General features: G+C 26.9%; 2 long non-coding RNA genes across 2 annotated transcripts; both read left to right on the forward strand.

Annotated features, from left to right (window-relative positions):
- Positions 1 to 7,623: 7,623 nt before the first annotated feature.
- Positions 7,624 to 9,016, forward strand: LOC136074959 (uncharacterized). Its single transcript, XR_010635600.1, has 3 exons — positions 7,624 to 7,769; positions 8,477 to 8,534; positions 8,620 to 9,016. It is a non-coding gene; the product is annotated as an uncharacterized LOC136074959 (long non-coding RNA).
- A 900-nt stretch (positions 9,017 to 9,916) lies between these two features.
- On the forward strand, positions 9,917 to 11,065 carry LOC136074960 (uncharacterized). The gene is made up of 3 exons (XR_010635601.1): positions 9,917 to 10,296; positions 10,599 to 10,652; positions 10,738 to 11,065. It is a non-coding gene; the product is annotated as an uncharacterized LOC136074960 (long non-coding RNA).
- Positions 11,066 to 14,290: the final 3,225 nt, after the last annotated feature.

Raw genomic sequence — 14,290 nt, forward strand, 5'->3', positions numbered from 1 at the left:
TTCATCAAAAGTTTATAAATTATTATTGTAGTATTTTAAAATATATTCTTTTATTGTTTAATTTTTAGATGTAAACAGTGGGTCATCAACTGTCGTAGGAAAGATTTAGACGAAAAAGATTTTGTATTTTTAAACAAAAACTTTTATTTGTGCAGTAATCATTTTGAACATACAATGTATTATTCTACAAATAATAATGGAAAACGTTTGTTACAATCAGCAATTCCTACTATTTTTAACATCCCAAATCCTCCTCCACTTGTTGGTTGCAAAAGGAAATCACCAGTTAAACGTCATTTATTTCCAGCAAAAAAGCAAGTTGTTTGTTTAGCTGTTAATTCAGATAGTAATTTAAAGAACAAAATGTCTACTAATGAAATAAACTTCAACAAACTTCAAAGGTTACTATTAACATTGTGAGTCAAAAATTCTAGACTATGTAAACAAGTTTGACATTTAAAATCCAAACAAAAAATCCAAAAAAACTGTGATGGGTCTATAAAACATATTTTAAATTTATCCAGGAAATACTTATCTCCTATACAAGTTAGTTTTTTTAAAAGTCAATTAGAAATGAGTAAACGAGTCAATAAAGGAAAACACTGGGCAGTTTGTGACAAAGTTTTGGCTTTGCGAATTCTGTTTCATAGTCCTCAAACTTTTAACGTCTTGCAAACAATATTCTCTTTACCAAGTCAAACCCGTTTATTATTATTTTTGTCCCACGTATTTTCAGATCTTTAAGAAGGGTTTTCTACTCGATTGTTTTCTTTATTAAAGTTACATGCTGATGCAATGAATCCACATGATCGTAATGTCAGTCTTGTTATGGATGAAATGTCATTAAAGCAGCATTTAGAGTATGATAGAAATTCTGACAGGGTTTATGGTATGAAAAATGGAAAACTATTAAATCAGGCTCTTGTAATTATGGTTAGAGGCTTGGCAAATAAATGGAAACAACCAATAGCTTATTTTTATAATAATTCAACAGTATCAACAGCTGACTTGGCTTTTTTACTATGTGAAACCATTTCTAAGGTTCAAGAAACTGGTTTACACATTAGATGTGTAGTTTGTGATCAAGGATCTACTAATATAGCTGCCTTACGTTTGCTTGGGTTTTCCAAAAATTTAAAATACTTTCCTAATCCTTCCAATGATAAAAATATTCATGTTATTTTTGATCCTCCACATTTAGTAAAAAGTATCAGAAACAATTTACGAAGACATAACATTGACATTAATGGTGAAATTGTTTCTTGGCAACACATCCAGTCTCTGTATAATTTAGACAAAATAAACTCTGTACATCTAGTGCCATTTATCTATTAAATTAACTAGTACCAATTTATCTATAATCTATTACGTCTATCACCAACAACAAGATTTGTTGAACGCATGGATACTTTATTCGTTATATTTAATTCATATAAACTATATGCAGATAAACCAGGTTGTTGTGGTCTAACTTTAAAAGGAGCAAGAATTTCTCAGTTGGAAGAGTTAAAGCATTGGATTGAGAAATGGAAATTTTGTAATGTTAAAAGTCAAGCAAGTATATCATGTCATTGGGGTTTAAGTGTCACAATAAATAGTGTTCTAACCTTAAGTAGAGAGCTATTTTCTGAAGGTTTTCAGTTTGTTTGTACTTCTCATTTTAATCAGGACTGTATTGAGAATTTTTTTTCCATTATTCGAAGCAAAGGTGGTTGGAATGACCGTCCAAATGTTAAACAATTTCGAGCTGCCTATAGAAACGCTTTATTACTTTTATCTGTAGAAAAAAGCAAATCCAATAGCAACTGTATAAAGGATTCAAATTTTGAGACAGCTTTCAATCTAAATGATTTTATGAAGTGTTGTACACAAACAACCACTAATTGTGGAATTTATGAAACAGAAAATAACATACCTAAAGGAATATCTTTTCATCCAGGATCATTTTATATGTTTACTGGAAAAATTTTAATGCAACCGAAGGATCAAGCCCTTTTACACATAGCTGGATGGCTTATTCAAAAGGTTAAGTTATGTTATAGGTGTGCATATGTACTCTTTCTTAGTTCAGCTGACAATCCATCAGCTTTTGTCACTAGCTTGTGAAATGGAAACAACTTTTATGAAATTTATCGATAAATATCTTGAAAGAGATGGATTGGCCATGATTCTCATCAATAAAATTAAAAAAAAAAGTCAATTTCAGTTTTTGCACAATCAACATAAAGAACATGCGCTTTATTTGAAAAAAAACATTGATCTGTTTTTTGTTATTACAAGAATTTTTTATTTCATAAAATTTTTAAACAGTGACATACGCAATAAGTCAAATGCAAAAAAAATTGCACGTATTCTTCATAATTAATATATTATAATACTATTTTTTTAATTTTTTTTTGTATTAAGATGTGCTAATAACTTTTTAAAAAAATTATTTTTTTTGTTATTACAAGAATTTTTTATTTCATAAAATTTTTAAATAAGAACAAAAGCCCACCCCATAAGTCAAATTGCAAATTCAAAAATATTGTACGTATTGCCCTTTGATATATTATGATATTATTTTTTCAATATAATTCTTTGTAATGAGACTTATTTATGTTATAATGTATAACATTAATAACTTTTGTTAATGTATAATGTTAATAACTTTTATTTTTAGTAAAATAATTTTATGTTCTAAAAAAATTACACTAACTTTATGTTCTACAAAGTGTTTTTCCCCCATTATTTTATTCTTATTGAAACATTCTAATGGTAATCTTAACAAAATTGATGTATCTTAATGTTACGAAATTGATATATCTTTAATACAAAATTGAGATTAGCAACAAAGTTGATTAACTAAAATAAAACTATTTGTGTTAGTTGCGGAAGAGGTCCGGCAGGACATCCCAGAATGCAATTTCGATCAATTAACAGGAGTTTCGCGAAGTGGATAGGCTTTGGTTACTATTGACAAATTCAGTTACAATTGATAAGCATCATTGTACAGTTACAATTGTACTAAACTGATACAAAACTGTTAAAAAATTTAATGATAAACACTTGTAAATTATGAAATATGGGAGACCAGAAAGTATGCACATTGACTACTGACAGAACTTTCTGGTCACCCTGTATACAACTGGATGCCCTTCGTAGTAAACCTATTTTATAAAACAGGGCTGAGTATTTTTATTGTAACACTTTCACTAGGAAGATTACCAGCCAAGGTTTATGAGCTCCTCCTACCCAATTCACACTAAAGTGAGGATTTGATATAAGAGTTTTTCTTCTCCAAGATGAGTTGCCTTCACCACGGCTATGGAGCCTCACCTACCCCAAAGAACAGTTTAAAGCCATGTCCAGGACTTGAAATTTTAAATTCAATCAAAATGTAACTTGTACATGCTCAATTCAATCGAAGTGTTAAATTTAATCAAAATGCCAGTTCAGGTCATGACATTAAACTGATCTGGGCAGGTTAGACTCTTTAGCCACGGTGAATGATATTCACACAGGAGATGGAAAACTCTGAAATAAAACCCCACTTTAAAGTAGTGAGGGTATAAAAAAAACAGAAAACTGAGTATAAAAATACTCAGTTCCCTGAACTATAAAACGGGTTAACGCTTGGAAGAGCATCCAGTTGTAAAATCGGCTTCAAAATGTCAAGTTTAAAAAAAAAATACTGCATCACCTGTCGCACAGATTTACAAGAGGCGTATCTGATGGTATGTTGTTGACCTCAGATAAGGCATCGGACAGAAACACATCACTGGCCAGTAGCAAGTATGTTAAAGCACCCATGGTTGGTCCTAACACCAGTTGACCTCCTGGTAAAGTAGCTGGTGAGTGTCAATGTGATAAAAGGTGTGAGATTAAAGGTTGGATCGGCCAATGAGGGTTGAATGCAAATAAAAAGTGAACAGAAATGGCAGGTTGAAGAAAACTAGACATATGCTGCCTGCAAGAAACTCGTTGGAAAGGTGGCGGTGCTAAGACTATTGGATATGATAATTGCTGGTACAAATTCTACTGGGTTGGATGTGAAGAAGGAATGTCAGGGGTTGGTATTTTAGTTGCAGAAAAATTGATGAATCATGTAGTTAAGGTAAGACGAGTGAATGAGAGAGTGATGGTATTGAGATTAGGAATTGGAAAGTCAGTGTTTAATATAGTATCAGTATATGCACCTCAAACTGGTAGGACAAGAGAAGAAAAGGAATAATTCTATGTTGTTCTTGGTCACGTTTTTAAAAATATTGGCCAAGGCTTACATTTAACCAATATTTGAAAAATGTTGGCCTTGAATTTTTATTTCCCTGTAGACGTGTATGCCCCAGTATCTCAGCAAGATAAAAAAAAATATATAACATCTGCTGCATTTGAAACACTTATAGCATGTATGTTTAAATATGCTACTACTTCTACAATACACATAGTATTAAGTATAGATTTCCAAATACAAAAATTTATAAAGAATAATTTAACACACATATATAACACACATGTACTTAAAGGTCGCTGTATCGCAGTATGATAAAAAATATAACAACAACGACAACAAATGAATTTAAAAAGAATAAATATTTAACAAACATGCATTCAAAGGCAAGATAAAAAACATAAACATCTCTATATAACAAAAATCAACAAAATAACCTCACAATATATTGTGAGGTTATTTTGTTATTAGTAACAACCAACATCAAACCTGGTTTATAAAATAAGACTTCAGTGTATTTTTAAAGAGTTACAGCAAGCATACTACTACTATAAAAATAAAAGTTGTAATGAAAATAAAATCAAACTAATCAAAACTTGCAATAAAAAACTTAAAACGACAACAATCTTATTTTAGAAATAATAAAAATTCACTGTACTTTTTATTTAATTGATAATTAATTAATTAAAATGAATTAATTAATAACTAATTAAATGAAAATTACAGTAAAAAACATTAGTATTAATTTACAAAATATAAATATATACTTAAAGTAGTGTGTTGAAAAAAAGCGGCTTACCTTAACGCAAGATTTACCCAAATGATACAACTCATTATCTTCAATTACAAATGGCTTTGTTTTTCTTCGAAAGTTTGATTTATAACCGTTACAAATAGCTGTCTTTGGATAAATACCTTTGTTCAAAAATTATAAACGTCGGTAAATATGTATGCGTCGCTAAATCATAGAAAAAAAGCTACTGCTTTAAAAGATTTGCTTTTTTAATTCTTTTCAAGAGACCACAGTAATAAATACATTTTGCCGCAAAATATTTTTTGGGAGTAAAAATCTCATACTACACCGGATCTGAATTTGTGTCAAGCACTAAGTCGTTAGATCGAAAAAAGATCAATGATAGTGACCCAAAATTGTTTCGGTAGGTAGAATCCATTTTTAAAACTAAGATAATTAGAAATAAAAGAAATTATTTTAAAAATCGCGCTTAATAAATTTGTTGTAAACGACTTCTTTTGCGTCTTTAAGCAATTGTTTTCTTACTTCAATGCTTCTTTCACTTAAGTCTCCGTTATCGAATAGATTTTCTTTCCAAAGTTTTAATTTGATAAATTTTTCTAAAACTGTACTTTTTTCTTTGGAGGTAAGAAATTTTACTATTATTGTTCTGCTTTTTTTCACTCCGTTTTCTTTTTTCCCTGTTCTATATGCTCTTTCGATTGCAACATCATCTGAAAAACCAAGTTTGTATTTAAGGACTTCTTGAATTTTTTTTTCACAGTCTTCCCACGATTCATTTTCCTTTTCTTCGATTCCATTAAACCTTAGATTGTTTCTACGGCTCCGATCTTCGAGTTCTGCTAGTTTATCTTTTACGTCATTATTGTTCTTATCCAATACTATGTTATCCTTTTGGGAGATACTTGGTAATGTTTTTTTCTTTATTTCATTTATTTCGATAAGAGTTGTTTCATACTTTTCACTCATTAAGTCAACAGACTTCTTTGATTTATACATTTCGTTTTTAAGATTTCTATTTCCTTCTTGCATATGGAAAATTTTATTTTCGAGTTTATCGAATTTGTTATTAAAAAATTTTATTAGTGTATTTTCGTGAATCTCAAGTAATTCTTTTATTTGAGTTGCAGAAAATTTCGCCATTTTTATTTTGTTAGTAGAAAGCACGTCCATTCATGATCACAGTTAGCGTCGAAAAAGATCTCAGTTTTGTTGTGGCGGTTACTATAGTGTTGCTAAGGTAAACAAATTAACGAAAAAGAATAAAATTTTACATAAAAAAAATTATTAACTATTTTTCAAGTTTTGGTCAAAAATCTCTATTCATAGACCTACCACCTTAAAAATTTTCTTATACCTTAAAAATTTCTTAAAATTTCTAACATATAAAACTATAAAAATTTCTAAGATCTTAAAAACTTCTCTTCTCTAGCTAATACTTTTGATAATAAAAAATTAGGCGACAAGTTCATTTTACTTTACATTAATAAACTCATGTTCCTATTACGATGAATAAGAAAAAAAAAACAGCCGACAACAAAACAATGTTAATATCAAAACAGATGAATCAGTTATCTCATATGGTTTCATACTTTTATATTGAATAAGACTCTTAGTCAATATAAAAAATATTTGGATTTCTCACAGCTTTTCTGTTTTAAGTAAAATATTTTTTATTTTTTATGTAGGTATCCTTAGAAAAACATTCCAAACATTTTTTAGTTTTTTTTTTTTATAATAACGATTTTTACTGCTCTTCAAACAACTATCCTCCCCTTCATAAGATCTTTCTCTTTTGATAAAGGTTTTTTCTTTATGTGTCTCTGATTTATTTCTATCAAGTTTTAACAAATTTTGTTTTAAAAAAAACCTAATCTGTAAACATTTATTTTCCTCGGACTCGCCTCTCCAAACTTTTAAGCAGTTAATTCTCTTAAGAGGAAATCTCTATCAAAAGAGAAAGGTATTATGAAGGGGAGAATAGTTGTTTGAAGAACAGTAAAAATTGTTATTTGGACTGTGCCATCAAATAAGATTTCATTTATATTGTCGTTAAGTGTGACAAGTGTTATTAATTTAAATAATTATTTACTTCTAAGAAAAGAATTGTTCAAGAACTATTTCCTTGTAGTTTAAGTAAATATTTCCTTGATTTAATAGTAATAAACCAATAAATATATATAAAAATAAATTTGTACAACATCCAACTTGCAATAAAACTTAAACGTTATAACTTTTTTTTCTTTTTTTCTGTTTAAATTCATCGAAAAAAATAATTTGTCGATGAATTAAAAAAAAAAAAAATACTTATTAAAATTATTAGTCATTAATAACCCAGTAGACACGCAACGTTTTATTCACGTTAAAATCACGTGTATTTTAGGTGATTTCGTCCAGGTTAGTATTTTACGTGAAAGTTACGTGAAAGGTACGTGCCAAAATATCGCGTCCAACGGAACTTTTTTTATTCTTAATAAAAACCTGTAACAAGAAATATGAAACAACATTTTTTATTATATTATTTACTTTTTTATAGTATAGTTTTTGTATTCATTATATTAGTTATAATTATTTTACTATTTTGATGATATAATTAATTTTTATTGTAGTTTAATCATAATTAAAAAAAAAAAAAAATTGGTCTATATAATATCTTATAACGCAATGCATTTAAAACAGAACTAAATAGTCCAATATATTTTAAGTTGTAATATCCAATTATCCAAATTGCATCAAATTAAGTTAAATAAATTAGTACCAAGCGTCCCTATTTGCCACACAAATAAGATTAAACTCAAATACAAGGTATGCTTTTTTTCTACTTTATGATATAACATTTTTGACTTGCGAATTTGTCCATTTTGCTTACTTAATTTAGTACAAAATAAGTTATGTTATAACGAATTTAATATCAAATTAAGTAAGCTACATGGACAAATTATAAGTTCTAGCAGAACTTATTCTTGATTCTTGAGCAATAATAATGTCTGTAGAACTTCTGCATACATTATTGCTCAAGAGTCGATTAGATAAAAACCAAAAATAGATTTTCTTCTATTATTTGGTTTTTATCAACAAGGTTAAAGAATTTATCCAAGATAATATCAATAAACAAATGTGTTATGTTATTTATTATTGATATATGTATATATTATTATTATATACTTTATCTTTTTGTAATATATGACATCTTGTGCTTTACTTGTTAAAAAAGGTTAATACTTATTTATTTCATTTTTTTATGTTATTTAAATATTATATGATTAATATATATATATATTTGAATTGTATTTATGAAATTATTATTGTATATATTATATGACTTTTATTACTACTGTTATTATGTACAATATAAAACAGGTTATTAACGCGGATTTGTTCAATGTTTTCCCCACAAAAAGATGATTATGATGCTATTGTATTTGAAATTTCATTATACTTATCTTTCAATGTTGACAACAAGTTTCTCTCAAAAATAGCATTGCTTTTTTAAAAATTGTTTCATGATTTAGATCAAAGAAATAGCAACACCAGAAAATCTTGTTGCCAAAACAGTTGGTGACTCACCATGTAAGACTTGTGTTAAAAATATGTGATTTAAGATAATTATTTAATACTCATATTGTTATTTAAGTTTTTACTTGTTTCTTTTTAGCTAAATTTGGTGTCGCTAGCTATTATTGGAGAAAATATCGACTGATTCATTAGATAAAGTTTGATGCATGCTCTTACCCAGTTTCCTTCTTCACGTTTCAATCATGTATATTTTAGGTGACCTCGTCCAGGTTACAATTTTACTTGATTGAAGCATGAAATTTACGTTGCCAAAATATTGTGTATTTTGGAACTTTTTTTATTCTCAATAAAAACCTATGATTAGAAACTTGGAAAGATATTCTTTATTTTATTTACTATTTTTTTATAATTTAGTTTCAGAGATTATTTTTTTTGGGATATTCCCGGAATACCGGATATTTTTCTGAAATTTATCTTTTTCCAAATATCCGAAAAGTTTTCCATACATGCAAGTTAAAGTATATATTATTGTCATCTATTTGTTTTTATGTTGTTTTAGTCATCATTCATACAAAAATTAAGAAAACTTTTTAAAAAATTGAGAAACAACTTGACTGAATGCAAAATTAAGGGAAAAATTAGGGGGAAAATGTTCTGAATTTTTTCAGGATATTTTCCGCAAACGATTTTCCAAATTTTTTAAATATATTGATTATATGGAATATGTAGTTAATATATTCATTATTGTAATTAATTTTTATTATACTTTTATAATAATATGATTATTTTGCATTGTAGTTTTATAATAATAAAAAAAGTATCAGGGTATAAGATATCTTATAACATTGCAATAAAATGTCACATATATAGTATTTTATCTAAACATATTATATTATTTTATATCTATGTTTTATTAATTTAGGTTTAATAAATATATTACAAAGCTTAGCTAAAAATCGTGTAACATTATGGTAGATAATTCTCATATTGCAACATGCAAAAGATCAAACCCTAGTACAAGGTATACTTTTTTTTCTACCCTATTATATAATATTTTAGACTGTCAAATTTGTCAATGTAATTAATTTAATAATAAATAAGTTATTATAACTTATTTAATATTAAATTTATTAAGCTACATGACAAATGATAAGTTCTGTATAAAATATTATTGACTAGGAGGATCCAATGGTATTGTTATGTTATTGCCTAGGAATATCACTCTGTAGTAAGACACAATAACCTTTTAACTTTTAAAGTTTGAGAAAATTCACTTTTCCCTCTCTTCGTCTTCTTTTGTGATCGCACCCTGTAGCAAGGATTTAATTTTGTTCATATCTTTTTGGAGAATGTGACTTGATTCTGAGTTGAATTTTCAGCACTCGGTATTTATTGGTGACCTAATTTGACAACTCTTTATTATACATACTTTTAGTTTTATACTTAATATATTATATATATTTAGGGGTAGATGAGGCTCCTTAGCCGTGGTGAATGTTTCCACAGCAAAAGGAGCCTCAAGGTGAAAATCTCACCATGGGTAGGAAAATCATGATATGAAATCCCTACTATAATGTTGTGTGGTTATGTGGTAACTATTACATTTTTAAAAGTTGTTATAATTTTTCTGTGTGCATTCTAAAATTACATTTAATGTTCAAAACTTTGTAGATTACTCATTTAAAGCAACTTCGTGGGCTGTCACTTTTGCATCTAGTGAGTTAATGTATGAACAAGTTAATGCAGAAACAAGTGCAAATATAAGAAGATGGAAAACAAAGAAAACAAATTATTTAATCAGATGTTATCACATAAGGTGAGTACAGGTCTTTTTCTAATCACGCTCATCAGTTATTAACTTTATATATAGATATATATTTATCTATAGACAGATATTAGATATAGATATATATAGATAAACAATATTTCTTTAGACTTGTATTTTTTATTTTGTACTTCTTTTTTTTATTTATCTGTCGACTTTTTTGTTATGTCTTTTATTATTAAATCCTTATTTATTTTTTAGCAATAAGACTATAAAATTAGTAGGCAAATGACTTTTTTTATTTTTCTACATTGTATGTAGTATTGTTTTCTTAAAATTATTTAATGATTTAGATAAAAGAAAACAACTAGAAAATCTTGTTGCCAAAATGGTTGGCAACTTACCAAGTAAGATTTGTTTTAAAAGTTTGTAATTTAAGATAATTATTAAATAATCATATTATTATTTAAGATTTTATTCGTTTTTTTTCAGCTAAATCTGATTCATTAGATAAAGTTTGATGCGTACTCTTATAGGATAAAATATCAACTGATTCGTTAGATTATGTTTGAAGCGTGCTTTTATGGGAGAATATATCGACTGATTCGTTAGATTAAGTTTGAAGTGCGCTCTTTGTGGATCGAAGCGTGCTCTTCGTAAGTTGCAGATCTATGACTCTGTACTTATTACTTATTGGATATAAGGAGGATATTGATGAAAAGCACGTCTTTTAGACAGTTCATGGGGACCAAAAAGTCACCTAAATGTCACGTGCCAAAATAACGTGAAATTCACGTTTTTGTCACGTCGCTGTGCCTACTGGGTATGATACTTGATCATATTATAAAATTATTTTATATGAAAATTTTATTTTATATGAAAAATTTTATATGAAATTATTTTATATATGAAATTATATTATTATCATATGAGTTATGATACTTGATCATACTATTCTTAGAATCACTTTAAATCATATTATGTTTAAAAAAAGAAAAAAAAGTACCATCTTATAGCGATAGAACATAGACTTATGCTTGGCAGTCAGAATAAGTCCAACTACATTTACAATACGTTTTTGGATCTTGTCTAAAACAGACAGAGTTCTCATAAGTTACCCCTTTTTATTTTATATGATCCCAATTATGACAGCTGTAGTCATACAAGGATGAATAAGAGATTTGACATACAGTACTACTAATAATGATAATATACCTGAAAAATTACTTAACATTATCCATGAAACTATAATTTATTGTCTCTATGGATTGCGGCAATTTTTGGATAACACAGAGGGATGCATTTTTTTAAAAGAAACCTTAGTATTGACATAGAGTGAATACTCTTATAAGATACCGAAAACTTAGAGAAACTTTAGAGAACTTAAAAAACTGTAACTATTTGTATTTGAAAATTTAACGCGAACGCGTTATTTTGCGCGTCAAACGTGCACATCAGCACGTGTGAAACTCTTGCAAACAAAAAAAACAAAAAAAAACGAAATATTAAATGTTTTTCACATTTAAAGATAGTAAAAAGTTTAGTACATGGCAATACTTTCAATATTTCTTATGCTTTGCAAACGAAAAACATGGTCTATTAAGATCCGATCTAACAAAAGATAGTTGATCTGATCTCTTTTAATGATATTTTTGCTGTGTGGTGCAATCTTGCATTTCAAATTGCTTTGAAAAAAAAACTTCTGTCATAATTTACTTAGTTCATTTATTTTATTATCAGGAAATAAATAAAAAGTTTTAATAAATTCAGTAAAAGGATTTAAACGAATTTTTTATTATTTGTTTCAAACTCACGCATTTTTTTTTTTTTTTAAATCTTGTTCTAAAGTTTAGATATTAGAAAAAAGTGGAAAGTTTTTGTTTAAAATGTTTTTGGTCTAATTAGACCATTTACTAAACACTTTATTATAAAATGTCATTGGGTTAAAAAAGAAGACGACTATTTTAGGAAAATTTGTATTTATTTGATTAGGCATTTTCAAACCGCTTTTCTTTTCAAAAAAAAAAGATGGAGCGGACGTCTTACTCAATTTATAATATCGTCTAACTCAATTTATAGTATCAAAATATTTATAGGAGCAAAAAAGTGGATCAAATGAGTTATTTTAAATAATGATTAACAGTTTGTTTAAACTAAAATTGAAATTGGAATGATGACTCTGCGATATCACATTTTTAAAGACATTACCTAGCTTCCTTCCGTCATTTTTGATCCTCTGCCTTTTTTTTTCATTTTTGTCATATCAGGTCAGTCTTTTTCGTCATATATGATCATTTGAAAAAAAAAAAACAGACCAGAAAAAAATAATCATTGTAATTTTAATCCGACAAGCTGGATTTGTGAAGTCATTAACGTGACGTGGCATTGTTGTGCTGGCATAACGAAATTTCTACTACTTTCGATAACCCGTAGTAACGTGTGATTATAATCCGTAGCATAGCGCGTTAATCTGGTTAAATAGTGAAGCGTAAAATCGATCGTTTTAAAAATAAGTTTAAAAATGCTTTAACCACGTCAGAGAAAATCAACAAAGAAATGCAAATGCGTAAATCCACATTAGAAGAGTTATTAAGCGAAAGGCAAGTGAAAGAAAAATTAAGTTTTTTGAACGCAATGAAGCAATTTTTGATAGTTGCGTTTTTTGATTTTAGTTATTCATTTTTTTTATTTAGATGTTTTTTTTTAATAGATGTGTTTTGTTTTATTTAGATGGAACACTTTTAAGAGAAATTTTAATGGCAGGGTCATCCCCGCGCTTGTTTGTGTAAGTTATTAATTTTTTTATTAAATATGTTTTTACAATTTTAATGTTTTTTTGTTAATTTTTTTTCTATTTATATCGTTATATTTTATATAGAGAGATCCTCCAATTACAATTTAACAGAGGAGGTTAGGTATTAAGCGGTTTAGTTTCTTGAGGAGTATCTTTAGGAATAAATAAATTAGGACACTTGTAAGTTGTTTATCTAAATAAATATAAAATAAAAAATATTTGTTTTTTTTTCAATCAAAACCAAATTAACTCGCTATGCTACGTTGTCACGCTTGTCGGATTAAAGTTACAATGATTTTTTTTTATTGTTTTAAATGATCCGATTTGACAGAAAAGACAAAGGGTCAGAAATACCTAAAAAAAAAAAAAAACCAAAAAGGCAGGACAATATTTTAAAATATATATATATATATATATATATATATATATATATATATATATATATATATATATATATATACATACATATATATATATATATACATATATATATATATATATATATATATATATATATATATATATATATATATATATATATACATATATATATATATACATACATATATATATGTATACATATATATATGTATACATATATATATATATATACAAATATATATATGTATACATATATATATGTATGTATGTATATATATATATATGTATACATATATATATATATACATATATATATATATATACATACATATATATATATATATATATATATATATATATATATATATATATATATATATATATATATATACATACATATATATATATGCATATATATATATATATATATATATATATATATACACTGAGGCATATTAGTTTAGACGCATCAATTTTTTTCTCTTTATCTTAATTTTTTTCTATGTATTGTCAACTGATATGCATGCAAGTTATTATCAAAATAATTGTTGTGTTGTGGGCTAATAAAAACCACAAAAAATTTTTTTCTATGTGTCTTTATTAACATGAGAGTATGTTTGATATACAAAAGCACATTTTTAAATTGGAATATATCTATAGACGCAATCAGGTTAATACCGGTAATTGTTGATTTTTAATCACTTTCACACAAATAAATTAATATATTTTAGTGTAACTTGATCTTTTGCTCTGCCAGTATCATTTTTATTGCATTTTACGAAATGCCTATGGGAAAGTATTTGACAGATGCTGAAAAAATACAAATTAATTTATATCGTGGCTCAGGAATCTCACCAGCACATTCTATAC

The sequence above is a fragment of the Hydra vulgaris genome, chromosome 01, assembly GCF_038396675.1.
Source record: "Hydra vulgaris chromosome 01, alternate assembly HydraT2T_AEP".
NCBI classification, from domain to species: Eukaryota; Metazoa; Cnidaria; class Hydrozoa; order Anthoathecata; family Hydridae; genus Hydra; species Hydra vulgaris.